At 42.0% G+C, this 17,201-nt stretch overlaps 1 protein-coding gene across 1 annotated transcript in view; it reads right to left on the bottom strand.

The window, feature by feature from the left end:
- Positions 1 to 3,045, bottom strand: part of lnx2b (ligand of numb-protein X 2b) — an 84,734-nt gene extending 81,689 nt beyond the window's left edge. Inside the window, exon 1 of the mRNA XM_048544458.2 lies at positions 2,970 to 3,045. The gene's annotated coding sequence lies outside the window, so the exon portion shown is untranslated. The remainder of the gene's footprint in view (positions 1 to 2,969) is intronic.
- Positions 3,046 to 17,201: the final 14,156 nt, after the last annotated feature.

Genomic DNA, 17,201 nt, shown 5'->3' with positions numbered 1-17,201 from the left:
TAGGTCTCTCTGTTCTACAACACTGCCCAGGACCCTACCATTAATTGTATAACCCTGTCCCCTTGTTTGTTTTACCAAAATGCAATACCTTGCACTTATCCACATTAAACTCCATCTGTCACTCATCAGCCCATTGACCCATTTGATCAAGATCTCATTGCATTCTTCGATAAACTTCTTCACTGTCCACTATACCATCAATTTTGGTATTTTTGGAACTTCCCCAGAATGTGCGTTGGGAACTGTGCTAAGTGGTGTTTTTGTTTTTTTTAAATATAGAGCTCACCTGTGCATAGTGCACATCACTCCTCTTCTCCATTTAGTCTACATAAATACACACAACCATTAATGGGGGAGCACCACGATTTTGACCTGGTGACACTGAAGGAATGGCGATATGTTTCCAAGTCAGGATGGTGAGTGGCTTGCAGGGGATCTTGAAGGTACTGACGCTCTCATGTATCTGCTGCCCATAACCTTCTAAATGGTTGAGGTCAAGGGTTTGGAAAGTGATTTCTAAAGGAGCCTTGGTAAATTTCCTCAGTGCAATTTGCAAATGGTATGCACGGCTGCTACTGAGAATGAGGAAGGTGATGGCCTAGTGGTATTATCGTTGGATTGTTAACCCAGAGACCTAGCTAATGTTCTAGGGACCCAGATTTGAATCCTGTCACAGCAGATGGTGGAATTTAAATTCAATAAGTATCTGGAGCTGACAGTCCAATGATGACTGTGAATCCATTGCCGATTGTCAGAGGAAACCCACCTGGTTCACTAATGTCCTTTATGGTAGGAAATCTGCTGTCCTTATCTGGTCTGTCTAACATGTGACTTCAGACCCACAGCAATGTGGTTGACTCTTAACTGCCCTCTGGGCAATTAGGGATGGGCAATAAATGCTGCCCAGCCAGTGATGCCGTCAGCCTGTGAGGGAATAAAACAAAGCATCAGTGGTGGAGGGAGTGGAGGTTTATGGGTGTGGTTTCAATCAAGTGAGCGACTTAGTCCTGGATGTTTGTTGTCAAGCTATTGCTGTAGCATTGTCAGAGTTGCACACAACTGAAATGTCACTAGTCTTTCATCTTTATTGTAGGCTATTTTCCTCCTGGAATGAGAGAAAGGTGCATGTATTATGGGACACAAAAGCTATTATTTTTAATACAGGTTGGGAAATTGTCTTGAGTGGATAATTAGCAGGGCAGAGACCATGCAGAGTTAGTAGTGTTGGAGTTGAGGTAGGCAAGAGTGAGTGGGGAAGGATGCAAGGGCTGCAGTTAATTTCAGGATATCCCGCTAGTGGTGATCTGTTCCAAAGACGACCAGTGGTAAAATGGGGCGAGAAATCTGAAATTAAGGATGTCATGGATGGGGTTTTGATCATTGGTGAAGCTGGTTTGGTGAGATACGGTGGAAAAAAAATCCCTGGATCCTCAAGGTGAAAAACCTTTAAAAAAAAACTCAATACATTTCACAGTTAGCCTAAAAGATTCAGCCCCATGTTTGAAGGTAAGATTATACAGACACCTGGTGGGCAGGCACAGAATAGCAACATATCTTCAATGGGTCAGTCTCCACCTTACGTTCCATTCATTCGCCAGTGAGTGATTGCCAAGCACAGCTCCCGATTAGATCTCCATTCTACATTGTTGGTTATTCGTACCTGCATTACTGAAATCATTACAACTGAATTCAGGATTAGAAAATAGAAGCTTGGCCCTATATCTCACTGTAACTGCCTGGATTCTCTCATAACCATTGAAAGCTAATGGAGTGTATGGAATTTTAACCAGCAAGTCTTTGTATTCACAGGAGAAGGGACCAGAAGACAAAGTAGTAGAGCCAAAAATGTAGAAATAAACACCTATCAGCCTTACCCGTGGATCTAAATCATTGATCCTGAATCACAAAGGTAGTTAGTATCTAAACTGGCAATCTCTAATCACAGCCAATAATAAATCGAAGATTTATTGCCTCCTAAACTGAGTAGAATACATAGCACATGAATGGTGATTACATACATTACTTCCTATGTTTAGTCATTGAATTGTGATTATTTTTAAGAAAAAAAGTTTCAGGGACTAACTTGAAGGACATCTGAAGAGACAGAAACCTAAAAAAGGGAACCCCAAGGCTTTGTACCGAAGCAACTGAAGACACATCTGTCAATAGGCAATAAGGGAGGGCAGGCAAAGTGGAGTCTACCCATCAGAACAGAATTAGAGGAAATCCAGAGTTCAGTGGAGGGTAAAGGATTATCTAAATGGTGAAATACGTGGAGCAAACTAAGGAAGAAGATGAGAAATTCAAAGCCAGGATGTAGATTGAGAAGCAATCAAATGTTTGAAAGTCATTTGCAGAATCCACATTTCTCAGGTGTTATATTGTTCTGTGGAATATATTTAATAGGTAATGAAAAGATCAGTTTTCAGAGGTGATTGAGATAACAAGGTGTAGAGATGGATGAACACAGCAGGAAGGCTGACGTTTCGGGCTGAGACCCTTCTTCTCCCTGCGACTCTTCAATATCTACATTCAGAGTTGACTATTGCTTTTAATGTAAGTTTTAGTTTTACCTTGTGAATAGTACCCTCAGAATCTTACTCTGGGAAGTGGTCAAAGCAGGACTTAGGAAGGAAGACGTGGGAGAACTAATAGGTTTTAGATTATGGCTGTGTACATTAAGAGAACATGACTAAGTTGTTGGGAATAAAGTCAGCGTTAATAATTTTTATTTAAAAATAAGAAAAATCGATTTAAAAAGTAATTGAGCTGCTCACGCCCCATTCATTCCCAGTCCCCCATTTCAACGCAAACAACCATGTAGCTAATTTTCGGAGGTACTTTGTCGTTAATTCAAATTAAATCAATCTGACAGCTATAATTCTCTGGTTTATGGCATCGGAAGAACATTGGGGACAACAATTAAGTGTTTAGTCTTCGTGCAGTCAAAAATTATAGCGAGGCTTTACCTTTCACCGTCCCTCCAGCTCAGCCGGAAGCTCCCAAACTCTATCGCTGATATTATCCCTATGCCCTTTAGCCATGTCTCGGATCGAAGTTTGTTTATCAAATCTCCCTGTGGGACAGGTGCACAGAAGCATTTTCCAACTTGTGCACGTTTATTACCAGTCGTAAAAATAGGTGGTAGTAGACGATGAGCAATTTCCCCGCCCCATCGTATCTGTTCTTTCTCATAAGTGGGAGAAAACGGCTGAACATCTGCTCGGATCCAGACGTATCTACACACAGAGATCCTGTCTGCTTCAACTAGCGGTATAATTACTTTCTGTACAACTGCTCCCCGGTGACCATAAATTGAAAGGACCGCACCTTCCATCCGGAATATTTAAAAAAAAGGATACGGTGTCGCTGCGAACGAGTACAAAATAATAATGTCACGACACTTCTAAACGTTTGTAAATTGCAAATCGACAGCCCGTCCAGATTTAAAGCCTCGATTAGCTGCCACAGGCTGCATTGGGCTGTTAATGCCTGGTAATTGCTTCTCAACTTCGGTTACTTCTTCACAATCATTCATCAAGACGAGAGATTCCGGTGGCGTCTTATTCCTGAGTGGAATTACCGCATCCAGACCAGGGAACCGTCATGGTTGCTCCCACGTCTCCGATCACCCAATTGCTCTGAACCCATTGGCGCTGGAAAGAGCGCAAAAAAAATTGTCAATGTTTCGACAAGCAATTCCAGTTGCGAAAAGAAATACCATGAGTGCACGCAGCGGGCCAGAAGTCACTCTCGCTGCATTGTAACATTACACATGTAGACTATTTAAATCACAGCCCAGTACCAATCAGTCCTTTCGGCCTGGAAAGAGCGGCAGTTATAATTTCTGGCGGAGGAAATTTAAAAAACGGGGTTGTGTTATCAGAAATCTGGTGCCTTATTAATTAGTATCTTGAAAAATAAGCTTCGTTTTGTCTTGTTATTTGTCGCTCACAACATTAAAGCTTCTCAGCTTTTGTCTCATCATCATCGCGTTGCTGGTTCTTCCTCTACTCTTTATGTCTTTCTGTTCTATTCTGCTTGTCTTCCCCCTTCCCAACTTTTCAGCCCGTTCCCTCACTTCCTCGCCCCCTCCACTTCTCTTCCCCCCCCCTCCACTTCTCTTCCCCCCCCCCTCCACTTCTCTTCCCCCCCCCCTCCACTTCTCTTCCCCCCCCCCCTCCACTTCTCTTCCCCCCCCCCCTCCACTTCTCTTCCCCCCCCCCCTCCACTTCTCTTCCCCCCCCCCCTCCACTTCTCTTCCCCCCCCCCTCCACTTCTCTTCCCCCCCCCCCTCCACTTCTCTTCCCCCCCCCCCTCCACTTCTCTTCCCCCCCCCCCTCCACTTCTCTTCCCCCCCCCCCTCCACTTCTCTTCCCCCCCCCCCTCCACTTCTCTTCCCCCCCCCCTCCACTTCTCTTCCCCCCCCCCTCCACTTCTCTTCCCCCCCCCCTCCACTTCTCTTCTCCCCCCCCCTCCACTTCTCTTCCCCCCCCCCCTCCACTTCTCTTCTTCTCTTCTTCCCCCCCCCTCCACTTCTCTTCCCCCCCCCCCACTTCTCTTCCCCCCCCCCCACTTCTCTTCCCCCCCCCCCAAACTCATCTTTCCTTCCCCCTCACAACTTCCTCCTTTGCCACATTGTAACATAGCGCTCTAAGAACCGAACGGGTAGCCTCCAACTTAATGCTGGAAAAGCTCTAAACAAGGAACACAGAGGGAGGAGAACAGTGGGTTTGGCTGAGGGTGGCGAGCAGGGAAACTGCAGATGAAGGTTCGCAAGATAGTTTCTGAGATTACTCACCTTGGAATATTTGGTCATGTGCTTTAGCTCACACGTGAATAAACTCTGAACACTCCAGCAACCTGGTAATAATAAAACGTGTCCCGTTAGATCGAATAAAAATCTACCATGTTAACAGCATCCGTAGTTCCAGGATTCATGCAGAAGTTTCAATTGGTGAGGGTGCGCCCCTTACCGTTGACTTCTCCATTGCCATAGCCAACTTTGCTGCGTTAGTCTAAATCACAATATTAGGATAGAGCCCCTGGTGTTAACTAATGCTGAGGGCAAAAGAAAAAACAACTAGAATGTCTAAATACAAAATACGAAAATGATTCAGTGATTAGGGATTGACCTAATTACAGAATTCCGTTTGTTTTTTGATTGAGTATTGGCCTTTGGGGTCTTCAAGATGCTTTCCATGTTAAACAGAAAACAGTTTAAAAAAATCAATACTGCACCTTAAACCGTAACACTTTGAATCATTTGTTTAAGTCATGGGGAAGCAAGTCATGTTTTGGGGTTGTGGGGGACTGGTACAGATGGAGAGACCAGGAATTGAAGCAGTCAGACAGCTGGCAAGAAATAATCAAAATAAAAAATTATATTTAAAGTAGGTGTTAACTATTTAGCAATCTTGACTTAGAAAAGTTCCAGATGAATATGCTATTTGACAAGAACTTGCAATGTCAACCAAGGAACAAAACTAGGCACCTTTGTGGATGCTTCTTCACCAGGTTGGTTGTTCTTGTGCCTGAGATTTCTTCAAGCTGGTAGAGTTGCCAATTTTTTTTTTCTGGGAGGTGTTGAGGACATTTGAAGCATGTCTTCGAACCTTGTGGTAACCATGTGCCATGATGAAGCTCAGAGTGGAGTCCTTGATTTGGAATCTTTTGTCAGGCATTTGGACAATATGGCCCACCAAATGCATTTGAATAACCATGACTTGTGCCTTGATATTGGGGATGTTGGCTTGAGAGAGGACACTGATATTTGAGTGACCATCCCACCATTAGATTTGTAAGATTGTGTGCAGGCATCATAGGTGATATTTCTCTATGGGTTTGAGGTATCTTCTGTATATTGACCACGTCTACTGCCTTGTAGACCATGAGTTTGAAATCATTGTTAAGAAATGCTGTTTTTCAGACAGCGTTGGGGGTGATATTAAGTTTCATTATCAATCCCTGTCCTCACGAAGAGAACACCCTGAAGCAATTAGAATTGCTGTACATTGTTCAGCGGCTCACTGTGGATCTTGGTAGCTGATGGGCAATGTTATATAAGAGCAGACTGGTAGTGCACATTGCTTCCCAGATATTTAACCTAAAATCTATTCTCTCAATACAGCTCCATCAATGCACCAATGATGGTCTGAAACTTGGCCTCTGAGAATGCACATGTGCCAGCTTTATCTACACAATGCAACTTAATGACAGAGATTGGGATTGACCTGCTTCTGGACTGGAGGTTCAGGTTGCCTACTCATCGTGTAGAGAAGACCAACTCCAACAGGAAGTTAATGGATATGGAGTGGAATGTTTAGTAAGAAACACAGAGGAGCATTGATGTGATACCACAGCCTTGCTTGACCCCAGTTTCTATATGTGTTTGGTCTCTGGGGAGGACACAGCTGTCAGATGGATTTTTTAACCTCATTTTGAACTGGGGAGTGTGTTGAGATGATGGCAGGTAGCATGCTGAGAGATGTGGTCAAGGTCAGACACATTGAGGGCTAGGTCTTGGTTGAGGATACCCTTGAAGTGCTCCTTCCAAGGAGTGTTCACTGCCACTCTGTCCTTGATGAAGCCAATCCATTCTTAGCTTACAAAGAAATAGGACATTGGGTGCTTGTGCTGTAGATGCCTTGACTGGACAAAGGGATCCACTTGAAACATTAATGCTGGTGAGTTGCTGTATTTCCTACACTCTTTCCACTCATCATTTGTTCTTCAGATCATAGCTCTTTTGTTGGACCTTAGCCTTCATTTGTCTATAGGTCCACTTCCTTTCCCTTGAGAATTAGTGGTATTTTCAATTCAGTAACACCTTCTGTTTGTGCTTTTGTAGCTTCTGCATCTCCTGGTCATTCTTGTCAAACTAATCTTGACGCTTCTTGGTAGAGAAACCCATGAGCCTCCTTGTAAGGGCTGTTTAAGATGGATTTAATGGTAAACACTTTGTCAGGACATTCTGTTGTTCCTGTTCAGTGGGCATCACCAGGTTGGCTGTGAAGGTGATTCTGCAAATGTGGCAACCATCGAAGGATCTTTGACAAGCCCAGGTGGATGCCAACGCAAATGGCAAAAGAACCATGTGACAACCTAAGCATACAAACCCTTCACTACTTCAAACACACCCGTTCCACCTTCAGCAAGGTGTGTAGATCCAGCATTACAGGGCCTACTCACCTCGGGACCCACAGCTCCAGAGTGGGAGAAAGTCATCCTCAACCATGACAGATGGTCTAAAAAGAGAGAGAAATATGGGCAATGCAGTAAAATCTGGTGATGACAAATTAACAGTTAAGGCTACATCATCAATAGTGAGGGCCAATTGGTTTAGATGCATTGATCAGATTAACACCAACATCATGAGTTTCATTTTCTTCCAGCACATTTCGGGCTAGCCTCTGGATTTCACTTCCTCACCTTATCCATAGTACTTCGCCGTTGTTCAGCAAATTATTCAACAGGAACTGACTTCGACATGGGAAGATAATTAAAAGCAATATTCATGCATCCTGCCAAAGCATAACAAAGAGATAGTTCAGAAACTAGGTATGGAATCTAGGAACTGCAGCAAACTCAGAATAAATCAGGGATTGAGTTGGTGGTCTTCCTGCTCTGTATGCCTTCTACCATCTCTTAGCGAAATATTCTAATTTTAATATTAAAATAGTTCTCTTATCTCACAGGAATATTTCACTTCCATTGATCCTATTAATTTTGTTCACTAAATTATGCAACACATTCAATGTAACTATATTAGTCCAAATACCAAAATAACACTGAAAAGAAACTGCGCTTAATGAGGTATTTTATGATAGGTCACGTCATGGATTTGTAGTTCCCAGGTTAGTGGCCCCATTCCCAGCACTGGTGGCGTAGATCCCATAATAGGACAGGTTGAATGTTATGTGAAGACAAATCAGTTGAGGCCAAATGGTTTCCTCATGTCAACCTTTTAGAAATATAAGAAATAAAGCTCCCAGAGATTGAATTTGTGACTTTCCTGGTCCACATGTCTAAATAACACAGCATGACTTCTATGCATCAAAGAGAATTGCAAAATGTATCACGTACTTTGGAGGTGAACTTTTGAAAAAGAATAATATTACCAACATTTTTAATAAACATTATCTGAAATAGCAACCGATAGCATTTTTAGTTCTTAAGGCCTGGCTGCCACCGTTCGGCCAGGGAAGAGTAATTTTGTTGTCTCAAAGGGCTGTTACTAAGAGTTTTTCTTTCAGGATTTGGTCTAAGATATGTAATCTGACTTCCATCTTGAGTAAATGTTGAATGTGCCTTCAGCATAGGAACTTACTGACAGCGCTCTGAGATTTATTGCTCTCTAAAGCATTTTATCTACCAACAGGGGAACATAAGAAGATTTGTATTCTAAATTTATTTCACTGAGTCAGGCCAATTTCTTGCCCCATGAATTTTCAGAGCCTTTTACTTTATACAGTATACCTGCTTCACTTAAAACTTAAGCAATGAGTAAATTGACGTCTTGTTTATAGTACATCCGAGGGCTATTATGTGTATTCCAGATAAGTAGAATCTCCATTTCTTACACTGCTGGCTCTTCAACAGCCATGGTACTTACATTTAAGCCGTGCAGAAACAAACTGCAGTATTGTGTGCTTTAATGGATTGTTGTTGAATTACATCACGATAATCTGTGGGCTGTTTAAATATGTGGAGATTTAAAAAATGTATATGCCTGAATTCTGAAATAAAAGCATCATCAGGTAACACTAATGAAATTTGGTCAATGGAACATACTATCCTATTCCCATTGCTAATCTACAAACAGGGCTTTGACATAGGTGTCCAGAAAGCTGCCTGATGTAGACAGGAGTTTCATCTAAGTGCACAAATTGAGGTTCTATTACACATTCCTGCCAATTTTAGGCACTTTACTGTAGTGAATGCTCAGCATTGGACTCACCCAGCCATACTGGATAGCAATGTACATAAATAAACACTCAGCAATATTTAACATGACACTCATGAAAGACTGAGTTTGCTGATACCAAGGGAAGAGGAGGGAGGGAGATTGCAATCCAGGAGGGAACAGGAGTGGAAGCAATGGAGTGGGAAGAGCCTAGGGAGCACAAAAGGTAGAAAGAGGGGGAGAGGACTGCTGTTTCTGTGCCATCCTTGCGCCGTACCCCCCCAGGACCTGGGCTGTCCTTGTTGACCCTCCAGCGTGCTCCACCGCTCAGTATGATTATGGCTGATCATCGAGGTCAATACCCTAATCCCACCTTCTACCCATTTCTGTGATGCCTTGAGTCACAAGAGCTATGTCCACCTACTTCTTGTAAATACAACGTTTTGGCCTCGACTACTTTCAGTCGTAGTAAAGTCAACAGGATCACCAGCCTCTGAGTGAAAAATGTTCTGTTTGTCTCTGTCCTTATCTGTAAACAATGACCTCCAGTTCTAGACTCCCCCACCATCAGGAACATTCTTCCTGCATCTATCCTGTTTAGACATGTTCGAATTTTATAGGTTTCTATGTGATTTCCTCCCAAATTCTTCTGAACTCCAATGAATGCATTACAACCAACTCAATCGCTCCTCATACATCAGCCCTGCCATCCTAATCAATTTGGTAAATGTTGGTTGCACTTCCTTTATAGCAAGAACATCCTTCCTCAGGTAAGGAGGTCAAAACTGCCCACAATATTCCAGGTGCAGCTTCATCTCTACCCTGTATAATTATAGAGACATAGAGTCATAGAGGTGTACAGCATGCAAACAGACACTTTGGTCCAACTTGTTCATGCCAATCAGGTATTTCTACATAAATCCAGTCCCATTTGCCAGCAATTGGCTCACATCCCTCTAAACCCTTTCTATGCCTTTTAAATGTTGTAATCATACCAGCCTCCACCACTTCTTCTAACAGCTCATTCCATATACTCACCACCTTCTGTTTGAAAAGGTTACCCCTTGGGTCCCTTTTATATCTTTCACCTGTCATCTTAAACCTATGCCCACTAGTTTTGGACTCTCTCACCCCAGGAAAAAGACCTTACCTATTTAACCTATACGCGCCCCTCATGATTTTATAAACTTCTATAAGGTCACCCCTCAGCCTCTGAAGCCCCAAGGAAAATATCCCCAGCCTATTCAGTCTCTCCCTACAGCTCAAACCCTCCAATCCTGGCAACATCCCATAAATATTTTCTGAACCTTTCAATTTTCACAACATCCTTTCTACAGGAGGGAGATCAGAATTGCATGCAATACTCCAAAAGTAGTCAAACGAATGTCTTGTACAGCCACAAAATGACCTCCCAATTCCTTTACTCAATGCACTGACCAATAAAGGCAAGCATACCAAACGCTTTTTTCATTGTCCTATCAACCTGGAACTCCACTTTCATGGAAATATGACCCTGCACTCCAAAGTATTGCAGCAAGATGTCCTTGATCCTGTACTCAAATCCTCTCACTGTGAAGGCCAGCATGCAGTTTACCTTCTTTACTGCCTGCTGCACCTGTAACTTACTTTCAGTGACTGGTGCATGAGGACACTCAGGTCTCATTGAACATTCTCAATTTGTAGCCATGAATATAATATTCTGCCTTCCTATTTTTTGCCACCGAAATGGATAACCTCACATTTATCCACATTATACTGCATCTGCCATGCATTTTCCCACTCACTCAGCCTCTCCAAATCACACAGCAACATCTCTGCACCCTCCTCACAGCTCATCTTTCCCCCATCCAGCTTTGTGTCATCTGCAAATTTTGAGATATCATATTTAGTTCTCTCAGCTAAATTATTGGTGATGACCAGAATTGTGGCAACCAGAATTTGCACCATACCTTAGCAGTATCCTAACCCTGAGCGTTATGAAGGTTCAGCACATTTGCCCTGTTTTTCCTCCTTGATAATCAATTATTCAATTTATAACTGTGCCATTAATTTTATACTGTCTCTCCTTATCACTTCTGCATCATCTCAAAATGTCACATTTAGAATCTCTTCCACCATATTGTGAAGTGTTACCACTGTGCTGACTAGAAAAGACTTCAAATGGATTGTGCAACCATCAGATACTGTAGCCATCAAAAACAACAGGACTATGTTCAATTTGCAAACGTATAGTCCCGCACATCCTCCACTCCAGAGTTCAACAAAAAGTCATGAATTGAGTCTCCACAAATATCTCCATCCTCAAAATTGGGGAATCCCAGCACATCAGTGGAAAAGGCAAGGCTGATGAAATTCACAACTGATTTCTTCCTGGAGTGTCATGTGGATGATCGGTTCTCACCTGGAATCCCCAGCGTCACAGGGACCAGTTTTCTACAAATTTGCTTCACACCATATGATATCAAGAAATAGTTGAAGGCACTGGGTACTACAAAAGCTATGGACCTTGATGACATTCTGACATTAGTAATGAGGATTTGTTCTTCAGAATGAGCTGCCCACAAGATAAGCTGTTCCAGTACAAATACAACACTGGTATCTATCCAACAATGTGTCAAATTATACAGGTATGTCTGTTCCTCAAAAAGCAGGACAAATGCAACCTGGTTAGTTCCTATCCTATCAGTCAACTATCGATTATCAACCACATGATGGAATGCGTCATTGGCAGTCCTATCAAGCAGCACATACCTTTTCACTCAGCGATAAAGTGCCCACTGATACTCAGTTTGGGTTTTGTCAGGCCCTATTAGCTTCTGATCTAATTACAACCTTGGTTCAAATGTGGACAAAAGAGCTGAGCTCGAGAGGAAGTGAAAGTGACTCCCCTTGATATCATGGACAACGCAGTGTGGAGCTGGAGGAACACAGCAGGCCGTGCGGCATTAGAGGAGCAGGAAAGTCGACGTTTCAGGTCAGGACATTCTGAAGAAGTCTCCCGACCTGAAACATCAACTATTCCTGCTCCTCTGATGCTGCCTGGCCTGCTGTGTTCCTCCACCTCCACACTGTGTTATCTCTAACTCCAGCATCTGCAGTTCATGCTATTGCCCTTGATATCAAAGCCACATTACCTTTATTCATTCACGGGATGAGGGCGTCACTGGCTATGCAGCATTTATTGCCCATCCCTAATTTCCCAGAGGCCAGTTCAGAGTCAACCACATTGTTGTGGGTCTAAGTCACATGCAGGCCAGACCAGGTAAGGATGGCAGTTTCCATCCCTAAATCATTAGTCTCTTAATTCCAGATATTTTTTATTGAATTCAAATTCCACTATCTACCATGGTGGGATTCGAACCCAGGCCCCCAAAACATTATGTGGGTCTCTGGATTAATAGTCCAGCAATAATACCACAAGGCCATCTCCCCGTCCTACATTTGAGTAAATGTATCGTCAAGGATCCCAAGCAAATATGGAGTTAATGGAATTTGGGAAAAATCTTTCTGCTGGTTGGACTCATAGTTAACACAAAGAAAGATTGTTGTGGTTTCTAGAGGTTAATCATCTCAGTCTGAGGACATTACTACAAAAATCTCTTGTGGTAAAGTTTCTGGGCTCAACCATCTCCATCTGTTACACCATGAGGTCAGAGTGGGATGTTCGCCCGATGATTGCACAACATCAGCTTCGATTATAACTCTTCACATACTGAAGCAGTTTGTGCCCAAATGCAGCAAGACCTGGGCAGCACTCAGGCTTGTATTGATGACAGGCAAATATTATATGTGCCCTATGAAAGTGAGGCAATTCTCCACAGTTAATATCCTGGGAGTCATCATTGAACAGAAACCTACTCTGTAGTTTTATAAATACAATGGCTACAGAGTAGGTTTTATTAACAAACACCTCACCACCTGACTCTTCAAAGTCTGTCCACCATTTACAAGGCACAAATCAGGACTGTGGTGGAATGCTACCCACTTGCCCGAATGGGTCCAGCTCCAAGAGCACTCAAGAAGCTGAATACCACCAGGACCAAGCAGCTTGTTTGATTTGCATCCCCTCTAATGAGTTTAACAATCACCCTATCTCCACCACAACAGAGTATGCACTACAAAAACTCACCAAGGCTTCTAAGACAGCACCTTCCAAACTCATGCCCTCTACTGTCTGGGATGATAGGTACATCAGTTGCTTGGGAACACAAGCAGCATTGTGGATGTCCCTAAAGTCCATGTACTGCTGTGGTTCAATGAGACAACTCATCACCTTCACGAGGGCAATTAGGGTTGTCCAGTAAAATGATTGGCTAGCCAGCAAAGGCCGCGTTTTACAGTTAAAATACAGTCTGGCACCTTCATTTTCCCTGATGAAGGGTCTAGGCCCGAAACGTCAGCTTTTGTGCTCCTGAGATGCTGCTTGGCCTGCTGTGTTCATCCAGCCCCACACTTTGTTATCTTCATTTTCACTTTAACAGTTTGATGCTCTGTGATCACTGGTTGCGTGTATCCATTTTCCAGGTTACTCTCTCTTTGATTAGGAGCAACCAATCCTGGACAGGCTGCTGAGAAATAAGGGAAATCCTCTGTATACTTGTCTAGAAACCATCTTTGATATCCGTAGATATTAATAGAAATCGGAGATAACTGTGGTCATGGTTCAGTCCAAGATGCCATCAAACAGATAATGGGGATGAAGCTATGACAATGCTGTTGCCTTGGGAGTTTTCTTCAGTATGTTCCTGGGAGAATAATGAGGGTAGCAGTACAATACATTGCTGTACAGTAGGGGAAAGATAATTTAAATGACAAATTAATATTACTGTCAGTAAACTACATATTATTTGTTTCAATATACATGGGTGTAATTGAGTAAATACAAAGGCAAACTTATTGAAGCTGTAGGTGTTATTCTTTTAGGAGATGTATGTTTGTAATGTTTTACTCTGCAAATACATTTAAGATAGATCAGGATTAACTTCTGTACTATCCTTCGCTAAGTGGCTTTCTGAGTTGGGACACTGGCCACCACCTGAAAAAGGGGACTACTATGATCCTTGAATAAGTGAATTGAAAATACAGCTAAAAGCTCTTGAATATTTCCCAGGATATTGACACAAAAGCAAAAGACCTAGCTGCTCTTAAAAGAAATCATCTGGGAATGCATCATTGAATGTGTGATGAACGTGAAAATGGGAGAGAGAATAAATTTTAATTTTACTGAACTCAATTGTACAAAAGTAGGAAAGGATGTAGAAGGAACTCTGACCATCCTAATCAGGAAATTGAAAGCAGCAAAAGAATTAAACTGTAGAGCACTGGACCCTAGCTATGTTTAACAATGATAAAGGAGAGGACAACCTAGCCCTGCTCATTCTGATGAAATGCTGGTAGTTTGGGGTGCTAGTGGAACTGTCCCATTTTCCATCTTGGCCTCTGGGGATAAAAGGAAAGATTAAGGGAGAAAAGTTACAGACAGAAAATAAATTTGTTACCCCATGCATAATACACATGAGCTTTTTTGAACCCGTGAAACTTAAGACCTTCTTAAAAGAAAATTTAGATTATTTTAGAAGGATTCTAAATTGCCAAGTATCTTCTTTCATGTCAATGTGGGAAAATTCCCATTTTTGATCCAATCCCACAATTGGCTACTCCTGTCATGGAGAGTCATTCACAAGAATAGTACTGGTCAGGATATCAAAGGCTGAGAGAGCCTGATTTCTTATCCACATCAATTATAGAATGTGTAGGAAGTGGATCCATGAATTTCTCATCAGTACTACATGTACAATTCACCCCTCAAATGGGATAGTCCAACCAGAGAACCCATCCTAACACAATATCAGTTTTGTTAAGAAACTCCAAAGAAACAAGAGATATGGTCACAGAAATTTGAGGGTGCATACATGAGGATCAATGGTCGGCACAACATCGTGGGCTGAAGGGCCTGTTCTGTGCTGTACTGTTCTATGTTCTACGTTCTATAACAAAGTGTGGAGCTGGATGAACACAGCAGACCAGGCAGCATTTTAGGAGCACAAAAACTGACATTTCAGGCCTAGACCCTTCCCGAAACATCAGCTTTTGTGCTCCTAAGATGCTGCTTGGTTCATCCAGCTCCACACTTTGTTACCTCAGATTCTCCAGCATCTGCAGTTCCCATTATCTTTTATCCAAAGAAACAAGGCTGGCCTCGAGCTGAAGATGGTATGCAGTCACTCAACATGCATGACAATTAACACTGCTCATCCTCTTTTGCACTTTCATATGGACATCAAATAGCACCTTCAGCCTTCTCTGAGATGCTAATAGTCGCTTCTGAGTGTTTTGCCATTAAAGTACCTAATGAGAAACAAATGAAAGAAACTAACACAGCTGCCCTTCCTGCTGCTTGAGTAGCTGATGCTCACGTCTAGTAATGAATTTGAAGGTCTGGTCACTGCGAATCAATTGATTTTATTTGTTGCTGATGCATGGTTTCCTGTGTGTCAATGTATTTGTGTGTGGAGATATTCATGTGTTCAATAGCTGAGTATTGTTGACGTCAAACAGACAAATATCTTACCTTCAGCTGCAGCAACAACAGCGAAATTCCTTGACCTCTGGATACGATGTGTTGAGAAATTTGCTTCTCCTTACATAGCTTGCTGCAAGGATTTTTCTTTTAAAGAAATTAGTCATATTCAGCATGCAGGTACTGAATTTAAAAAAAACCTAAATATAAAAAAGCCTCAAGTTTCAGATGCAATTGTGGGAACTAGTACAGAATGGACATAGAGTCATACAGCCTTTACAATGAGAAAGGAGGCCATTTGGCCCATTGAGTCTATGTCAACTCTCCGTGGGAAATCCATTTAGTCCCATTTGTTCTTTTATCCATGAACCCCTGCAAGTTTATTTCCTTCAAGTATCCACTCAGCTTCCTTTTGATTGATTGTCTCTGCTTCCATCACCTTCATAGGCAGAAAGTTCTAGATCATTGCCATTCAATGCATCAAGAATTTCTGTATGTTTAGAATAAACTCTCAGCTTTTGTACTCAATGTCTCTCAATCCACTCAATGCTGCACTGGTAATTGAGATAAAAGAATCTTGGTTATTGACTTTTTTTTACAAGAGCACTGACTGGCAAAAATTAAATTTGGGTTTAGGTTTATGACCTCTGTGAATTAATGTCAACTTAACCAAAAAGCTTTCCAATCTGACATGATAGCCAGTCAAATGTTGATCCACACCACTGGGCTTTATACTGAAAGGATGATCAAAGATAGATTTTAAACAGAATTTTAAGAGAAATGAGCACAATGGATAAACAAAGAACTTTCGGAAGGTAATTACAAATTGTGAGGGCTGTAGGCAGCTAAAGTTTCAATAACAACAGGAGATGACAAAAGAGGCTAGAGTCAGAAGCACAGAGTTTGATTGGATGAAATTACAAAAGTGGAGATGTCTTCAGAGGCCATGAACAGCAAAGTCATGGAACGATTTAAACTTATGAATGAGAAATTGATGTTTTGACTCTGTCAAAGGAAATATAGGGAGAGGCAATGGGCAAGTAAGTCTTTGTGCAGAATAGGATATAAGTAGCAGAATTTGAAAGAACTGGTCATTGGAGCCGCAGGATGGAATGCTGGTGAATATATATATACAGAGTAATGTTAACTAGAGGTGATAAAATCATGGATGACAATTTCAGTGACATATAGTTGAGGTTGGGGAATGAGTAATATTAAAGTTGGAAATAATATTGAGGAGAAAGACATAGAATCCCCAATTCAGCTCTTACTTGATCAGTGCCACAGTTTAAAGCAGTCTAGTTTTGTCCAATACATTGGCCAGTGTTCATGGAAAACTGAAAACATAGAAACATCTATTGATTTACAGCTTTGAAAGTGACTATGTCAACTAAAAATCACCTTTCCAGTTTGACCCCATCTTTCAATGCTTGGTCTGTACTTATAGGTTTCAGTACCTCAAACATATATCCAAGTATTTTGAAATGCATTGAAGGTGTCTGCCTCAATTGTTTCAGATAGCCCTTCTCAACATTGAAACTAACAAGTTACATTTGCCAACCAGGTCCTGGACATTGAAATAAGATTCTTGTTAGTGAGTGGCAAGAGGCCTATTAACATGGATTATCACTCATTATCACTCTCATTAAAACCTAATGTTGCCTCGTTAACAGGCAGTCTCCTATTCCTCCCCACAGTAGACTGAATCTGGACACTGAGAATTCCCCACGTGAAAAATTGAGTGGGTACCAGGTGACATCAGTTCAGTGTTTGCTC

This window comes from Stegostoma tigrinum, chromosome 15, assembly GCF_030684315.1.
Source record: "Stegostoma tigrinum isolate sSteTig4 chromosome 15, sSteTig4.hap1, whole genome shotgun sequence".
NCBI lineage: Eukaryota > Metazoa > Chordata > Chondrichthyes > Orectolobiformes > Stegostomatidae > Stegostoma > Stegostoma tigrinum.
Note: the sequence above shows the minus strand (reverse complement) of the source record. Positions and strands in the feature narration are given on the sequence as shown.